Raw genomic sequence first — 13,325 nt, forward strand, 5'->3', positions numbered from 1 at the left:
TTAAATTTTCACTGACTCTCCCACTCAGCATTAATTGCTTTCTCCCCTAGACTCCACCAGCGATAGTAGCCCCGGCTACTACTGTTACGCTAAGATCACATTATACAATTTATTTTTAATGGTATCATGTCCGAGTAGTTAGGAGCAGAGCTCTGGAGCCCAGCTCCTCACCTGCTGAGTGATCTGGGCAAGGTGAATTGTCTTCATCTCTTCAGGCTTTGTTTTCCTCACCTGTGAAACAGATGATAGCAGTAGCTAAACTCATGTTATGAGGTTTCAATTAAACCATGGCTGACCAGGGCACCTGGTAGAAAGGAAGCAATCACTGGTAGCTGCTAAGATGACAGTGGTGACAAGGATGACAACAGCAATGATGTCATCTTTCAGAACAGACTGTTGTCCTCTCATGGGCCAGGTCCACGTCCATTTACCTGTCAGCATCACAAAGGCTGACGTGACCCCTGGTCTTGCTGTCTACCTTGTCCTACCTCCAGGCCTGATTTTTAATTCAATTTGAAGCTGGGCATCGGAAAATACCTAGATTCCTTCTCTAATCTTACTTCTCATCGCCCTCAACCTAGTTGGGTTTCTCTCCAATTTCCACATGGTCAACTGCAACAACCTCCCACCTGGACCATCCCACCTGGTCTCTTTCCAATTTTGGATCCTCCAACCTGCCCCCTCCACGTGACCAGAGTGATCTTTTCAGGCAATAATCTCATCAAACTGTTAGCCCCGCTACTTGCTCCCTTAGCTCACCGTGCCCCCCAGGCTTCGCACAAGCCTATTTTCCCTGACCTGAGCCCTCTGCGTCTAACCCCAACCCAGCGACCAGCCTCTTCCTGGCAGCGTCCTCACTAAGGCCGCTCACTGAACACTCTGGACCCAGCTCCCCTGGGAACACGGCAGAGGCACAGGCCCTTCCAAAACTTTGCTTTTCTTCTTCTTCTTTTCATTTCCTACCTGAAAAGACACGGCTCATCTTTCAAGGGACATCAAAGGTCACCTCCCCTTTGCAGCTTTCCCTAACCTCTCCCCAAATCCTGTAAAGAGAATCTCCCACCTCCCCACCTGGGGAGGGGACTGAATGTGTTGTACTTACAGCTGATTATTTTATGCCTGTCTCTTTACCTAGAGAGTGAGCTGCTGGAGGAAAAGGATGGAATGACACCCACCTCTCTTTCCCTCAGTGTCTGGCACAAGGCTGACACGGGTACCTGCTTAATTCCTCTTTGAAAGAAAGATCCAAAGAACAGATCGAACCCATCCCCAAACTAAGGAGGGCAAAGCTTTTAACGGAGGATTTCTGATACCTAAAACTTTCTTCTCAATTTTCTTTCAGATTCTCAAAACAAAAGGAAGGGTGGACAACAGAGAGAGGAGGCTCCAAGCTTATAGTTATGCTGATTTATTCCAACTGCCAGTTTAATTATGAATTGTTAATTACCAAACAGGTAGAGTGCTAGTGGATTCCAAACTACCCTGAGTCAGTGGCAGAGGAGAATTGGGACTGATGCTTGATTCAGACAACTCTGCAGTCTGGAGTTTTATGCTGCTGAGATCTTAGAGGAAAGTCTTTTCAAGGAGAAGCCGTAAGTAACATGGAGAACACTTGCGATCTTAAGGGAATCCACATGAGCAAATAAATAAAAATTACCTGGCTTATAAATCTGCCCATTTTGGATTATTTCTGCATTAGGAATTGGCCTGAAATTTCTTTGCACATTTTTTACCGAAATACACAGTGGGAAAAAATAGTGTACTTTCTAACTACACTGCATTCTCTTGAGAAAACTGTACTACTCGTTTTTCAGTATTTTCCAGCTTGTTAAAAAATTGTTCTGGGCTTAGAAATGTCAATACTTTTTCTCACTTTTTTATAAAGCAACAACTTCAGTGAACCTCCCAGAATATTCTCAGAATAATGTCTGCTTTAGCCAGATGTGTTAGGCCATCAGCTCTCTTTCTCTAGACCCAAGAGTCTCTCTGTTTGTAAGGTGGACACAGTTGCGGTGGGAGGGTTGGGGGCATAGCTAGTCAGTGGAGGAGAATTTAGGACATTGCAGCTTTGACGCCCAGGGACAGATTGCTCAATACGGCTCCCGATTCAGGGCTATCAGTTCCATGTATGTTATGTCTCATCAGATAGTTTAAAAGGTCCTGAATTAGGAGATATTTGTAAAATTCTACAGATATTTGAGGGACATCCTCATTCCCCAGGTGATTTACCCCCATTAGGAGGGAGTTTCCTGGAGGGGGATAGTGAAGGTTGATGTAAACGTTTCACCAAGCCTCAGGCAGTGAACCCCTCCATCTTCTGCAGGCCCACACTGTCCTCTGTCACTTTCCCAAAGGAGGAAAGGTAAGGACAGTGTCAAAGGTGAGGGTCGCCAGTAAGACAGGAAACACAGAGAGTGACGTGGGAGAAAGGAAAGTTCTTTCTGTTCTCAATTATGACATCATTATTAGTGTGTAATAGGTAATAATATGTATTACTTATTAACATATGACTTGATGACTTTCAACTTCCTTACACATGCATTATCTCATGGATTCTTCACAAATTATGAGATAAACAGAACAAATATTCTCACTATTAAAAATTAAGAAACTGAGGCATGGGGAGGGTTAAGTAAACTGCCGAAAGTCACATGGTCAGTAAAGGGCAGAATTCTTTCCATTATATTATATCGCCTCCTTGTTTAACCTCCCATCATATGCCCTAAACACGATATTTGTATTTGCATTTTCTGTCTCCTCTGCTTCGAAGGTCCTCCCTCCTGCATCTTCCCTCACGGCGGTGCCACTGGTCAGCCGGCTTCCCCAGCGCAGCGCCTGCCGCTGAGTGTGGGGCGGCGCAGTCATCCTGGTTTCTCCCGCGCTGAGCTTGCCAAGGGGGGTACTCAACACTTGTAATTCATTTAAATCTGATTTGAATTTGGCAATAGCATCATGATCCTCCCCTTGTTTCTGTGATAACCTTTGAACAAAGGAGCACTTGGAAATAAATTTAAATGCTTCTACGTATTTTGACAAGAGAGCTTTGTTCAATTTTCAGACACATATCTGTGGCAAATGAGTCTATCTATCTATCTATCATCTATCTACCTATCTATTATCTATCTACCTACCTATCATCTATCTATCGCTAGTGTTTATGAATATACAGATAAACATGAAACATGTATAACAATCTTACCAGAAATGCTGAAATTACTTAAAGAAAATGGCAGGACCCACAAGAGTCTAATTAAAGGATTACAAATAGCACAGTGTGTTCCCAGTCGCATCTACAGACACTGGGGACCCTCCCCTGCAGGTCACGCATGCATCTGGTTATCTTCTCATTGACAGTGGTGGGCTATAATGTGTCCTAACATGGCTGGGCAGATTGATCACCGCACAACTACAAGGACTTCAGATTGTGGTCATTTTATTTTTTTTAAGTATATTTTATTTTATTTTATTTATTTATTTTATTTTTGGCTGTGTCGGGTCTTAGCTGTGACATGCGGGATCTTCGTTGTGGCATGTGGGCTCTTTCATTGTGGCACACAGGCTCTTCGTTGTGGCACACAGGCTTCTTTCTAGTTGTGGTGTGTGGGCTTCCTTCTAGTTGTGGTGCGCTGGCTCCAGAGTGTGGGCTCAGTAGTTGTGGCACACGGGCTTAGTTGTCCCGTGGCATGTGGGATCTTAGTTCCCTGACCAGGGATCAAAACCGCGTCCCCTGTGTTGGAAAGCAGATTCTTTACCACTGGACCACTAGGGAAGTCCCAGAGTGTAGTCATTTTAGATGGATGGATAGGTAGATTGATCGACTGATCGATCGATAGATAGATATAGACATACAGATACACATCTATACCTAAACAGATATAGATATAGACATAGATAAAATATCGTCTCTCCATACACATACAGAGAGACAGACAAACACAGTTTTATCAGATTGCAATCAGTGTCTTGAGGAAGGAAGGTCTCTTTGGGCTCGGGGTTGCCATGAGGTATTTACACGTTCTCTTTACCCTCAGCATGGCCGAGGGCTCTTAAACATACCAGTGTGTCTTACCCATGGCCCTTCCTCTCCAATCTCGCTGCCACTGGCTTAGTTGAGAAGCTCATCATCTCTTCCTCGGAATATTACAAGTCTCCTCATTTCTCTACCCACCACCATTTCATAACTCAGACCCCATATGCCCCCCACAGTTACATCTTAAATATTTTGCTTCTGCCTAACACCCTCAACCTTTGCCACTGGCTGAGACTGTGAAGCCCAAACTTCTGCACAGGATCTACAAAACCATTCCCAGCCTGGCCATAGCCTCAGCGCCAGCCCCTCCTCTGACAAGGAGTCCCACATCTCTCTCTGGGGCTACATCGTTCTCTCTTGCCCATGCCTTTACACACCATATTCCTTCTGCTGCAGAAACACTCCCACTAGTGTGCCCTATGAGCTGCTCACCCTTCAATACTCAACTTGAATAAGACCTCGTTTATGACGCCTTCACTCTTCCTTCTTCCACTCCCAAGGAATTCTTGTTTATGTCTTCATCATACCATTTATCTTTAAAATTGAGCTATTCCACGGACGGGATCTGCTATATTTACCCTTTTTTAAAAAAACCTTTTAATTAATTTATTTTTGGGCTGCATTGGGTTTTCGTTGCTGCACGTGGGCTTTCTCTAGTTGCAGCGAGTGGGGGCCACTCTTCATTGCGGTGCTTGGGCTTCTCCTTGCAGTGGCTTCTCTTGTTGTGGAGCACGGGCTCTAGGCGCATGGGCTTCAGCAGCTGTGGCATGCAGGCTCAGTAATTGTTGCTCACGGGCTCCAGAGCGCAGGCTCAGTAGTTGTGGTGCACGGCTTTAGTTGCTCCACAGCATGTGGGATCTTCCCGGACCAGGGCTCAAACCCATGTCCCCTGTGTTTGCAGGAGGATTCTTAACTACTGTGCCACCAGGGAAGTCCTGCTCTATTTATCCTTGTATTCCTATTATATAACACCAAGCCTGACATGAAGTAGCATCCTTCCTCCCAAATGTAGTGCATTTATGTGTAAGTTTTTAAAGTGTGTGTGTTGCAATCTGGCAAGTGTTCGCCACTCCAGACATTTGACATTTGCCCTTTCCTCTCCCTGAAATACTCTCCACCTTATTCTTTTCGTATTTGTTTCCTTCTGGGTTCAGTTTTAATATTATTTCCTCAGAGAAGTCTTCGTTGATGACCCCGGTCCTCTCCCACCCATCAAATTCATGTCTTCTTCTTACAGTCTCTTCTCAACCTTTAAATTGTCTTCAAGAATTCTTATATACTTTTGTGCTTTTATATACACTTGTATGATTATTTGTTTAAAGTCTCTCTGGCACTGGACTATAAGCTTTAAAAACCACTATACTCCCAGTGTACTGAACTATGCTTGGCACATAGGTGTTTAATAAAAATGTATTATATGAATAAGGGCCTATTATCAAGACTGTGTATACACGTTATTGTATACTTGTGAGAGAGCAAGCCTGAGATAGGAAAATCTTTTCTAAAGGAGAAATGTTTCTTTGTGCAAAGGTAACTGGGGACTGAACTCTGGACATACCAGCACCACCCTACACAAAGCTGATATGACAAGGTTGAAACAGTGTACGAGAGGCCGTGCACCGCAGCTTAGGTTCTAGAGTCCAGTAGACTTGTGTAACCCTGGGCAACGCTGGCTTAGCCCCTCTGAGCTCTGGTTCTTCATTTGTAGAATGAAGATGACAGAATTTATCTCTCTAAGTTGTTATAAGAATTAAGTGTAAATGTGTATAGCATGCTAGTACAGTGCCTGGAAATAAGTAAGTACTTAATAAATGGTATCTGTTATTGTTCATGTTTATATATGATTGTTAATATACATGCCATTTAAAATCTGATAAATGGCTAATCTGTGCCTAACTGCTCATTTTCTAAATCTCAATTCCTTCCATTTTAAGTCAGCACTCATAAATGACGTTTGCCTTGGATAGCTGGGACAATTCCAGAGTAAAAAGTAAATATTTGGTAACTAATTGTTAATTTCTGCCTCTTAATCTGAGCTATCAAACCCAAGTGAATGCGTAGGGCAAATCGCACATGTTTATATAAAGAAATTACCTGGCTCTTCCTTACCTATTTTCTTTTAGGGGCCTCTGTTTCTGTTTCTAGAAAGAACAGGGTAAAAACTTCAGCACCATGCCCTCTTATTTCAAGGGCAGTAATTCCACCCATTGCAACTATACCCTCTCTCTGTCCAGGCACAGTGTTTGACAGTCACGTTTTAAGTGTTTTATTTAAGACTGAATGGCACAGTTAAAACAAACAGAAAAGAGAATCTTATAATTTGGAGTCATAGAGGCTGAAGTCTGAATACCATTTTTTTTCCAACTACTTTCTGTGTGATTAAGCCCTTAAGCTTCCTCTACCATAAAATGGGCGTAAAAATATTTGCCACAAAGGGATGTGAGATTAGAGATAATGATTTTAAAGAGATTTAAATAGTTATTATTGTTGTTTTCACATTATTATCATTATTATCCCCAGAGAATAACAATATGTCAAGAGACCATGAGAAAACTAATATAAATATGAACTGCTTTCTACTACATTTTTAAACACTCAAGGCTTGTTTATTAAAAAAATGCAGTAAAAGGCTTCCCTGGTGGCGCAGTGGTTGAGAATCTGCCTGCTAATGCAGGGGACACGGGTTCGAGCCATGGTCTGGGAGGATCCCACATGCCACGGAGCAACTAGGCCCGTGAGCCACAACTACTGAGCCCGCGCATCTGGAGCCTGTGCTCCACAACAAGAGAGGCCGCGATAGTGAGAGGCCCGGGCACCGCGATGAAGAGTGGCCCCCGCTTGCCGCAACTAGAGAAAGCCCTCGCACAGAAACGAAGACGCAACACAGCAAAAATAAAGTAATTAATTAATAAACTCCTACCCCCAACATCTTCTTTAAAAAAAAAAAAAATACAGTAAAGACTTTTAAAGACTCATTGTTTTATTCTAGGATTACCTTTTGTTTTGTGTTTTAACAAGGAAGCTTATTTCATAAACTAGAGTTAAGACTAATCTGGGAATGACAGTATGCATGCTAGGCTTGGTCATGCCGTATTTTCCATACTAAGTATTATTTTATGGTGCAAAAAGCACTACACCAAATGTCAGGAGTCATAGGTTCGAATCTTGGTTTCTCCATAGCTGTGTGATCTTTTGTAAATCAGTTAACTCCTCTGGCTTTGGGGTGTGTGTGTTGTGTTTGTATGTGTATGTGTTGTGTGTGTATGTGTATTTGTGTGAGAGTGTGTGTGTATGTGTGTGTGGTGGTGATGGTGTCTGATTGTTTATTTGGTTAGTTTTGAGTGAAGAAGTTAGATTGTGAATTTTCAGGTCCCTTCTGGTCTAAATTCTGTGAGTTAATGATCTTCTAGCCACAGTGCAAGTTCAAGGGGGCTACTCCTGGGAACAAAGTGCTACCACCACCAGGAGCAACAACAAAATAGCTAGTGTTTACTTACTTGAGACTGGTATTAAGTGCTCTATATACATTATTTCCTTTAATCCTTAACACAACCCTAGTAAATATTCCCTGTTAAAAAGTCAACATAAGGGTAGACATCTACATCAGTTAAATAGAATTAAGTGTCCAGAAATATATCCATACTTTTATGACCAATTAATTTTCAACAGGATGCAAAAACAATGCAATGAAGAAAGAAAAGTCTTTTCAACAAATGGTGCTGGGGTAACTGTATATCCACAGGAAAAAGAATAAAGTTGAACCCCTACGTCACATCATATAAAAAAATTAACTCAAAATGCATCACATACCTAAATGTAAGAACTAAATCTTAGAAGAAGACAAAGGTGTGACTCTTTGTGATCTTGGATCAGGAAATGATTTCTTAGACATGACACCAAAAGCACAAGCAACAAAAGAAAAGAAAGAGATAAGCTGTACAGCATTGAAATTTTAAAAACTTTTAGTTCTGTGCAATTTGAAGCAAAGTTTGTGCTTCAAATGCCCCTATTGAGAAAGAAAAAATCCCCACAGAATGGGAGAACATTTTTACAAATGATAATATCTGATAAGGAACTAAATCTAAAATATATGAAAACGCATGCAACTCAACAAAAAAATACAAATAACCCAATTAAAATGTGGACAAAGGGATCTGAATAGACATTTATCCAATGAAGATACAGAAATAGCCAGTATGTACATGAAAAGATGTTTAGCATCATTATTCATTAAGAAAATGCAAATCAAAACACAATGAGTTTCCGCTTCACATCCACTAGAATGGCTATAATCAAAAAGACAGAAAATAACAAGAGTTAGTGAGGACGTGGAGAAATTGGAACCCTCACGCATTGCTAGTGGAATTGTAAAATGGTGCAGCCACCTTAAAAGACAGTCTGGCAGATCCTCAGAAGATTAAAGATAGAGGTATCATGTGACTCACCAATTCAACTCCTAGGTACATACTCAGGAGGAATGAAAACATGTCCACACAACTTTTACACAAATGCTCATGACAGCATTTTTCATAGTAGACAAAGATCGGACACAACCCGAACAGTCATCAACAGCCGAATGGATAAGCAAAATGTAGCGCATCCGTACAATGGAATACAATTCACCTATAAAAAGAAACAAAGTACTGATGCTTTAACATGGGTGAGCCTTGAAAACATTAAGTGGAAGAAACTAAACACAAAAGGCGACATATTACATGGTTTCTACTTACATGAAATGTTCAAAAGGGGCAAATCCATAGAGACAAAAAGTATATTAGTTGCCAGAGGTGGGGAGAGGGGCAAATAGGGAGTGACCGTTAATGGGCCTGGGTTTCTTTTGGTGTGATGAAGATCCTCCAGAACTGGACAGCAGTGATTGTTCTACAGCCTTGTGCATATACAAAAGCGACTGGATTGTACACTTTAAAAGGATGAATTTTCTGGTGAGTGAATTACAACCCTATAAAGATGTTGTTAAACAAACAAACAAACAAGGTTTGTCAGCTCCTGAGAGGTAGAACCAGATGTTCTTGCACTAAGGAGAGAAGGCAACCTCCCACCACATAGGGTTCTCAGAAAATATCTTCCTCATTTATGGACAGTTCCATGCATCTGCTTAACTCTCCATTTCTCATTGCTTGCCTACTGTTTCCCTTCCCTTTTCAAGACAACTAGCCGTGCCCAGCCATGTCAGTCTCTCTGCAATGCTCAAAGCGCCCTGTACTCGCTCATCATTCCACACTTTTATCTATGCTGTGTCCTCTGCTCATGTGCCTTCTTCTTCCCCCCTCCTCTGTCTGTTGTACTCCTACTCATGCTGGAAAACTGAAATTGAGATATAATAGCCTCCCTCCATCACCTCTCCCCATCCTAGAGGTGAGTATGGGGAGGTGCTTCAGGGCTCCCTGTGCATAACGATGTACTTTATTCATTCTACAACATTAGCTGAGTGCCTAACATGTCCTAGAATTACTTTGGTGGCAGAAGAGTGGACAGACAAGTCCCTGCCTCATGTTAATGGTGGAGCTTAGTGTCTAGAGGAGACACATGTGACACTGACACATTATCATTGACACATGAATCAATGTGTGATGAAGCTGTGGGTGTGCAAGAGACCAGGGGAGCCCATGATGGGGGTCTGTCCTGGCCGGTGGGTCTGGGTGAGGGATTTGCTCTGAGCAGAGCTGGGCAGAGGGATCAGCATATGCAAAGGCTTTGCAGAGACAGGAAGCAGGGTGAGCTTGGGGGACTGTGGCTGAAGTGAAAAGAGTAAAACCATACAAGCTGAGGCTGCATAGGCAGGGGGGAAGAACTCATAGGCTCTTGGAGGAAATGCTAAGATTTTTATCTTTTTTATAAGAGAAATAGGGGGACATTAAAATGTGTGATGATGATGATGACGATGGTGATGATGATGGTGATAATGATGGTGATGATGAGGATGGTGAGGATGATGATGACAGTGATGAGGATGGTGATGATGGTGATGATGGTGATGGTGAGGATGGTGGTGATGATGGTGATGATGGTGATGGTGAGGATGGTGATGATGATGATGGTGATGATGATGGTGATGGTGATAGTGAGGATGGTGATGATGGTGATGTTGATGATGGTGATGATGGTGATGATGGTGATGGTGAGGATGGTGAGGATGATGATGATGGTGATGATGGTGATGGTGATGATGGTGATGGTGGTGATGATGATGATGGTGGTGATAGTGATGATGATGGTGATGGTGATAATGATGGTGATGATGAGGCTGATGGTGATGATGATTATGGTGATGGTGATGATGATGATGATGATGATGATGATGATGATGGTGATGGTGATGGGTGCTGGGGGAAGGACAGATTACACTGGGAATAGGGCAGAAGTGCGAACGGGAGAACTGGCTCGGATGTTGCCCAGCAGGAAGGTGGTGGTACCTTGGACAAGCGTGGTAGCAGGAGAGATGGGCAGAGAGGGAGAGGTGTGAGAGACATTTAGGAGTTAGAACAAGCAAAGCTTGGGGATGGACGGGATTTGTGTTAAAACACTTCTCACAGTGTTCTGTTGTCATCTATGTCTCTCTTACCCACTAGGCTGGGAAGGGGTCTTCATAATCAAGGACAGCTATTTGTTCATTTCAGCATCCTTAGGGCCTCTCAATGTCTGATATCCAATAGATGCTCAACACGTGTGCTGGATTTAACTAATAGTACAAAGAGGCTTCTAGAAAACACAAGCTCTCAGGATCCAGGAGGGCAGCCAGGGAGCTGGGACTGGGTCAACTCGCTTGAGGTCACATCCTAAGTTAAGACGCAGGACGAGTTTACACGGTTTTAGACTCTGAGTGTGAACATGGACTCCCTTTGTGCCCTGGTGTGATGCGGTTTTATGTTTTCCTGCATAAGATTAGACCTGCGGGGCTCCGAATGCTTTTCTCTTCTTGGATCTATTTCGATGCGAGGAACACAGGGAAGGAGAACAAATGGTTCTGAACTACACATGAATACACGCCAGGGACCAGGACATCACCAACCCCCCAGGCTCCACAGAGGCTGTCTGTGATGGCCATCTCCACTCTCTCTTATGGAATCTATTTATAGACACAGACACACATCTCCTATTTTTAATTTGCACAATTCAAGCAACTGACCATGATCAGAGAAACTCCGTTAAGGGTCCCTCTCCTCTGCCTGCTCTTTCTGGGGCAGGGAGACGCCTCCCTCTGGGGCCTCCTTTTGTTCCTTCCTCTCCAACTCCCCACCTCGCCCTGAGGCTTCTGCTTGCCACACATACACTCAGAAGCTCAGGGTTTAATTTACATCATACAATTTTCAAGTCAAAAAGGGGCCTTAGGGATCACCTAGTTCAACCTCCTCGTTTTGCAGCTAAGGAAACACTCACGTCCTAGTTCCAGTTCTGTCAAGTATGTGTTGTGAGGTGACGGGTGAGTCCCATGACATCTCTTCACTCAAGTCTCTCTACCACTTCAGGACCCCCAGGCCCTGGTCTCAGGCCTCTCTCCTTCTCTTCTCTCCCCCTTTACTTGGTCTCAGTTATCTTTTGTTGTGCGATCCCTCTTATTCATGGCATGACCTTGAACAAGTCACTAAATGTCTGTAATTCCCATTTCCCAAACTGCAAAGCAAGGTGGTGATGTCAGTCACTCACAGGGGCCTTGGGAGGAATAAATGGTAAAGGAATATAAAATGCTTTAATCACAGTGCCTGTCACATGATAAATGTCAATATCACTTTAATTCTACTTGTAGATTTTTTTTTTTGCCAGCGACTCTCATTTTTTGAAAACTTCATAGGTGTCAGGAGGCACCATACTAATAATTTCCCACACATCACTTATTTCATCCTGTGGAAACCTTACCGGGAAGGTTTACTATTTCACATTTTAACAATCAGGAAGTAAAGGCAGAGAGAGGTCAAACAAGCGGCCGAATGTCATACAGCAATGGAGGAGAAGCTGACACGTGCACCCAGTTCCCACTGACTTCCGAACCCCAGGTCTCAGCACTGCAAAGCCACATCCAGAAACAGCCCGTCTGCTGGTTCCCAAAGCCATGCGCCCGGCACCCCAGCTCAGGGCCTTCAGCTGCACACAGCATGCTGGTCACGGGGGACTCATGTCGGCTTTGGAGCAGAAGCTGCCCTCCTTTGAGTATCTGGAACAGGAGGTAATACCAACGACACTGAGCGGTGGCAGGACCAAATGAGGTGGCCCGGAGGATGTTCCAGCATCTTCCTAATCACTGGCCTCTTCTCATTTTCTGCCTCAGATTCCTGGGCCGCTCATTTTGTCCTCCCGGGTCAGAGGATGTCGGCGCAGAAGGGAGTTGGAGGAGGGACGGTCCCGCCCAGGGTTTGCCTGGCCCTGCGCTCTCAGCAGAGTCGCCGAGGCTCCAGTCTTCAGCCTCGGTTCTTCTGGACCGAAGCCCGGTCTGGGGGCTACAGCTCAGAGGAGGACGCCTGGGCTGAAGATTAGGCCACATGTGTCCACACTGAGGGATTCACGACTGCCACCTCCAGCCCTGCCATCAGCCCCTGGCCTGCCTGATGCTTTTTCTGCCCAACAACCTGTCAGCAGGTGCTCTCTGATTTTACATTTGTGTGTCCATCTTTCTCCCTGTCCCCAGTATTAAAGGTCTTTTTAAAATTTTTATTTATTTATTCCCCCCCCCACACACACAGTAATTTATTTTTACAAGGGATAAATAAATTGACACCAAGCATTGTAAATGGATGACCGCAACAAAAGCAACAATGATTGCAATTACCAAACACGAAACACACTCACACTACGTCATAATATTGACATTCAGTCCAGGAATCCTCCACTGTAACAGCTCCTTTACTTTGCAGTGAAAATTGATTTGTATATTTTTTGCCTCTGAGTCCTTGTGGGATTTTTTTTTTTATTATTCAAACAGAAAATCACAAAAATTATAATCATCCTCATCAGTTCACTCAGTCCCATGTAATTATTTTTTTTTATCTGGATCTTTTGTTAGCACTTTTATAAATTCATCAGTTTTCCATTCAAGAGGTCTTATCTTGAATGGGGAGGGGGTGGGAGAAATGGGCTTCTTCTATGACCTTCTTCAGAGTTTGTCCAGTAATCCGCCCAGTACCCAGTCTCCCGGGTCTGGAGCTTTGGAAGGCCCGGCAGCAGGGGCAGATCCCCAGCCCTCTGAGCCCTCCCTGGCCTGCTCCATCCCCACCTGGCACCTGTGACTCAGGAGTGTTGATGGGCTCACGCCCTGCTCTGCGCCACCCACTCCCCAATGAAC

At 43.7% G+C, this 13,325-nt stretch overlaps 1 protein-coding gene across 2 annotated transcripts in view; it reads right to left on the reverse strand.

Annotated features, from left to right (window-relative positions):
* OPCML (opioid binding protein/cell adhesion molecule like) overlaps positions 1-13,325 on the reverse strand; it is a 500,180-nt gene that overhangs the window by 107,744 nt on the left and 379,111 nt on the right. The window lies entirely within an intron of this gene.

Source organism: Lagenorhynchus albirostris, chromosome 9 (genome assembly GCF_949774975.1).
Source record: "Lagenorhynchus albirostris chromosome 9, mLagAlb1.1, whole genome shotgun sequence".
Lineage (NCBI taxonomy): Eukaryota > Metazoa > Chordata > Mammalia > Artiodactyla > Delphinidae > Lagenorhynchus > Lagenorhynchus albirostris.